Here is a 6,076-nt window from a genome sequence, read left to right on the forward strand (position 1 = left end):
TGAGGGAAGGTTGCCAGCTGCTCCCCACTCTCCCTGCAACCGTCTTAAGTCGTTCCAAATGTTTATCAATTTGACTTAGAGTTGTGTCTCCATAACATGCATTTTATTGCCAGCATGGGAAAAGATAAGACTTCCCCGACTAATGCTTAATTCATTTTTACAGTCCTAGGAAAAATATTGACTCACCTATTACATGGTCTCTGGCTGACTGGAGAGATCTAGGCGAAAAGAGCTTCAAGCCATACATCGTATAAACCGGGGGATTTGTGTCTTTAGATCCAGCATCTAACAGCAAAATAAGGCCACACAATATACAAAAATATACAGGTCTGCTGTAGGTTATGATTTTATTATGCCCCTGGAGAAAAGAAGAAGAAGAAAAAAAAAAGTCTGAATTTCATATTCATTCTCCTACTACGTGCACCGCATTAAACTGGAGAGAGGGTCAGGAATCAGACAAAATATTTTAATGACTTATACATACTAATTATTAATAAAAATGCTACAAGTATTTTATATTCTCCAGGGGAGACTTTCAAAAGGCACAAAAAGCAATTAAGACTAACTCCAGCTATCATTAATGCTTTTGAAAAATCTAACCTTCTGGACCTTTCAAAACACACTAATTGCAGACGTCATTTTCTGTGGAGGAAAAAAACCCACCTCAATTTGTCTGAGCTTTTCTTTTCAATAGAAGAAGAATTTTTCTTTATATTACTTTATTTTAACAAATGTCGGCTTCAGGTACCTTGTTTTTTGGGGGGGTTTTGAAATACAAAATTAATTTTTAATTACATCCTGGGAAGTAGATAAATAGTAGAGCACCTCCTAGGTGCAGTGTGAAGCACAAAGACTGATTTTTTGCACCAACACAAGTAAGGTTTTTTGTTGATTTGAACCACTTGACAGCAAATCTGTGTCTCCCCTGGAGGGGGTAACACTCCTTAGCAGTTTCTGGTGCCTCCCTCATGCAGTACTTTGAAACAATGATTCAAATTAATTAATATGTGGAAGGATCCTTATCTTTATCTTTCATACACATCTCATACGATTGATTCACACTAATCTTACAAAACACTACTGTGGTGATGTGGGACAGGGAGAATAACAGATGCTTCAGAAAAATCTCAGTAGTTCTCCTAGTAGGAAGCTAAAGGGTAAATAAGGCATTTAAATGCTAGCAAGTCAAAAGATTCCTTGAGTGAAAAGCCAGGAGCAAAGTGACAAGGATTCCAGTTTGCTTTGCATAAAGCTGCTGCGAAACTGTTCTTAAATGTAATTTAAGTGAGTAGAATAAAAGATACTTTCTTTTTTGAGTATACTTACAGATGTGAAACAGCCGTATTTGTTTGGCTGGCAGCCAAGCTTGTGTGTTCAGCATTGCTATCTATTAACTGATCTGTCCTCTCTTTCGGAATCGATCAGTTAACAAGGTGGCAGATTGCAGGAACTAGCAGGCTTGTACTGCACCACACACTCATGGAATATGAATTAAGTCACACTGATGAGCTGTGCCTTAGGAAAAGAAACCAGTATATACTGCATCTAAACAATTGCTTAACGATTTATGTCCTCATGTACACTCTAGACTAAAGTCTATCTTACCACGTTACACTCTTGTCTGATCTCCTGAATTATAAAACTCAGGTTTTATCTTTGCATGGCAGTTAGGGAAGATGGAGCTGATGATCAGAGGTTTAGCTCCACACACCTTTCAGTTCCAAGCAGAACACTGAAATAATTAAGTTTATAGTATATGTTTAACTCTTACTTCTAAGGTAGTTCATAGTGCACTGGGTGAAAAACTGGCTGAAGGGCAGAGCTCAAAGGTTTGTAGTGAATGAGGGTACATGCGGTTTCCTGAGGAGGAGAAGTGGAGAGGGATGTGCTGAGCACTTCTCCCCAGGGACACGTGGGGATGGTTCAAAGCTCCATCGGAGGAGTTTAAAATGGACATTAGGAAGCATATTTTTACCAAGCAGAGGGTCAAACACTGGAAAAGGATTTCTAGAAAGGTCATCAATGCCCCAAGCCTGGCAGTGTTTAAGAGGCATTTGGACAATGCCCTTAACAACATGCCTTAACTTCCTGAAAAGGAAATCTTGCCTCCTATCAGATCAGCAGAGGCAAAGCAGCCCAGCAGCAGCACACTCACGGTGACACTGTAGAGGATGTGCTCAAGCTGAATGAGCTTCCCGCGCAGCACAGCAAATGCTCCGGACCCCACATCTGGGGAACAGACGGCACAAGCAAGAGGAACTGCTGTGCATTAGTACTGTATTTCACTGCCATTTATATCCTTTCTGTAAGGGGAATTATTCTAGACAGGATTGGTTTGAGGCCAACAGTGAACAGTTTCTCCTAGCAGGGTCTGCCAGGGTGCAGACATTACATTTCCTTTTTTCCAGGTTATAGAAACATAAAAGGGGTGAAGCCCTCTTGTGCCTGTCACTGACAGACCAAGCTAGGTAGCCCCTCATGAAAATAGCACGTGGCAGTGCAGCTGACAAACAAGATATTTTATATATTAATAGCTCATTTTATTCTACTAGACAAACTCATCAAATTTTGACATGCAAAACTGATTCCATCTTGGTGAAACTACTCCACTCTGTATTCTCCTTCAGTGGAATTTCTTTCCATATTTTACATGACATTTGTCGAACAATCTTTTTTTTTCTTCACTGATAAAAATTTCAGTGAAAATTCTCCTTAAGTGTGCCAAAAAATGTCACTGACTTTTTCACGACCATGTTTCTCACAAATATGTTTAAAAAACATATTCACATCTTAGAAACACAACACCGGTGCATGTTGCATTTTGATAAAAACATTAAGATTTTCAACAAAGCTAAAATAATTTCACAAATATTTTTCATTTAGTAAAATAGCGCTTTTGACTGCAAAACATTTTGAGGGGAAATTTCAGAAAGATTTAACGATTTTTGTTTGTGGGTGCACACTTGCAAGAGGAAAAAGACAGAAGGTTTTATATAAAAAGAAAAGTGTATGTCCTCAGTTTTACAGAAAAAGCTTACAGGGACAAATTAAAAATACTTCTGAAGTGCCTCATGGGATTTATGAAACTGGCTATGATAGCTACTCAACTAAGTTAGCTCTCTGCTTTAGCAGGTAGTGGGACCAAGACAATGAAGTTATGGAAGTGATTCTGTAAATCTTAGGAGCACGACTGCCATCTTTCAAAGTTCAAATGCCTTTCTAAACCGGAGCTAGATCCCAAGCTAGACAGGTGTCCTATGAGGGACTTGCAGACAAGCTCTCATGAGCTGCTGTGGCCTCTAACCAGTACCAAGAAACTCTGCAAAGCCACTTGTCTATGGCCTTGAAATGCACATAACAAGGATCTCTTGGATCTCTGAATTTAATACCCTGCAGGCACTGGCTCCTCCCTCATACTGATAGAGCTCACACTTGGGATAGACTTTACTCTCTTCTCCCCATGACTCCAGTGAGGAGGCTGCTCCCAAGTTTTACCATTCCAGAACTGCACACCCCTGTGCCAACAGCAACTAAAGGTCATCAGCTCCTGGTAGACCAGAACCGGAAAGGTTAAAACACAAGCTGACAGGAAAATTCAGCTCTCACCTTGTAGAGCAAGCAACAGTACTAAATCTGCACGTATAGTAAATGCCAGTAGCCAGCATTAGCTGTAGAACCTGGGAAATTCCAACTTAAACACCAAAGCTAATGAAAGCAGAACTATTATTACAAGTCAACAAGTACAAATGAATATAAAGTTCAGAACACTAGCTAAGTTAAACAGGTTCTTCTCTCTATACTGAAACTCATCCCTTCTCAAAGTGGCAGTATCCAGACAATACACAGCATTCAGCTCAGAGACCTTAGCTGTCACAACACAGTATGGGGGGCAAGAAATAACCTTATCTCCAACAGAATTGCATCAGATTTTATTTGGTTTACTGAGCCAGCTTTTCCTCAACATCAGGAACTGAATACACCAGTGTTCGGAAGCAGTTCAGTGCAAAACCTTATACATCCCAAGGCACTGTGTTTTCTGAATTCACTGGATGGTGTTTTAAAGCAGAGTCTTCCCAAATGGTATAGGCCAGAGAAGACAAAGTCACGCAAAGCAGTAACAAAGTCTGCATGTGAGAGATAAGGAAGAAGGCATTAGCGGCTACTTGGGGATCCGAGAACAAAAGGTAATTCAGCGTGCAAATATGTGACTCGCAAAGGTTTATTTCACACTAAAAAAATCTCATCTGCATTTTCATTCATGGACACGGTACTGATCATTCTTTAATGCCTCTGCTGTTCCGTAACCTTACGTTAACATCAAGAGATGTTATTCTCTTTAATTTTAATCTAGTCACATGAATTATGAAACAGTACATGGAGTATCATTTCTCACCTTCTTGTTGTCTTATTTTTGTGGTGTTTACTACCTCAAGTAAGCCTTTACAAATAACTATTGTATTAAAAAGATACAATGTAGAAATAGCTTATCTTCTATTTTAACTTGTACTGTCATACCTCCTCCCTTTAACATCCTGTATGGTGCACCAAAAATTTTGGAAGAAAACATCCCTGATAAAGTTTTAGGAAAACATAATGGAAGATTGGAATACACCTATTGTTACTGTGCTACACAGCTGCATGACTTACAGAATATAATATGGTGAATAATGCCTGTAACAGTATTATGGGAGTCTGAAATGCAAACTTGGATTCTGTTTAAACTTCATTAGCTACTTTGTCTTTAATACTATAAAAAATTATGGCTAGAAACATTTAGAACGAGGTTTTGATTAAACTCTTTGCCACCCACTTTAAACAAATGTACACATTACAAATGTCTGAGTAAGTGCAAACTACTTGATTATAGTTTACATCATTATGTCTAGATACATTCTAGTTGAACTGAAAAATAGTATTATTTTAGTCCCCCAAACCCCCAACTTTTCACTGAGGTAGGTATATTTCTTTAATGTCTTGAAAACCTTACTCTACAATGTGTAAGTTTATTGTCTGTAGCCTTCCCTACTTTTTATGCAGACAGGCATTTTCTGCGAATGCATTATAACCAAAAACAACATAAGTTCACCCCATAAAAATGGGCATGGAAGAGAAATTAAGAATCTTCTGAAATCCGTCTCCATGAAACGGATAGCATACATTTGTAAATATTTCTAGCCTCTAAACGAACAGAAATAATTCCTCCTTGCCAAACTGAAATGATACAGCACACCTTCAGTTTTCAACATGCTGGTTTTGAACCCTGAGGGAAGAGAGGGAATCCTCAAAAACATTCAAAGAGCTAAATCCGAAACATGAGCAACTAAGCAACCAGTGTAAAAACAAGCAAGGGAACTCATAGCCACTGAAATGTCTTCCAAGATCCACAAATCAAAAACACTGACAATCTGTGACAGGTTGAGATGTCAGGTTGAAGTTGTGGGATGATGCTTCTAAACCAGTCCTACAGCGAGGACAGACCTGGGTAAGGAGCTGGTTCTTTGCAAGGTGGTTGTCACCACCTGAGTTCAGTTTCTCAGATACCCTCTACAGACAAATTGCAACCAGTAGATATTCTTACAGTCTGCATTCACCCACAGACCTGGCCGTTCCAAACCGTGACCATATTATACAAAAGGGGAAACACTTGTGCCATTTGATAAGCTAATAATACTACTGAGAAATACATCTGCAATACCAGATTTAAAAATATAAAAAGAAAATTAATCCCCAATCTAAAAAAATAATAATAGTATTTAAAGACCCCACTAGCCAATGACTGAGCTGCTAATCTGGAACTTCTGTTTTCAGACACAGTTTCTAAAGGAAAACAAAGAAAAAAACCTTGTCTGATGCCACAGGTTTGAATTTCAGCCAACAAGTCCAGATGCACTTGTTTTTACTCCCTCTTTTAGCTTCAAGGAAAAGGATTCTTCTAATAGCAGTGACAAATTCAAATAGCTCAAAATTAAACTTAGTACAAATTCTCAAAACCATAGACAACACCTTACTCATTTTCATAAACTATTTAGAACAGCAAACTACTTATACCTGTGCTTCACTGAACAGCCAACTGTTT

This window comes from Apaloderma vittatum, unplaced genomic scaffold, assembly GCF_000703405.1.
Source record: "Apaloderma vittatum isolate BGI_N311 unplaced genomic scaffold, ASM70340v1 scaffold42596, whole genome shotgun sequence".
NCBI lineage: Eukaryota > Metazoa > Chordata > Aves > Trogoniformes > Trogonidae > Apaloderma > Apaloderma vittatum.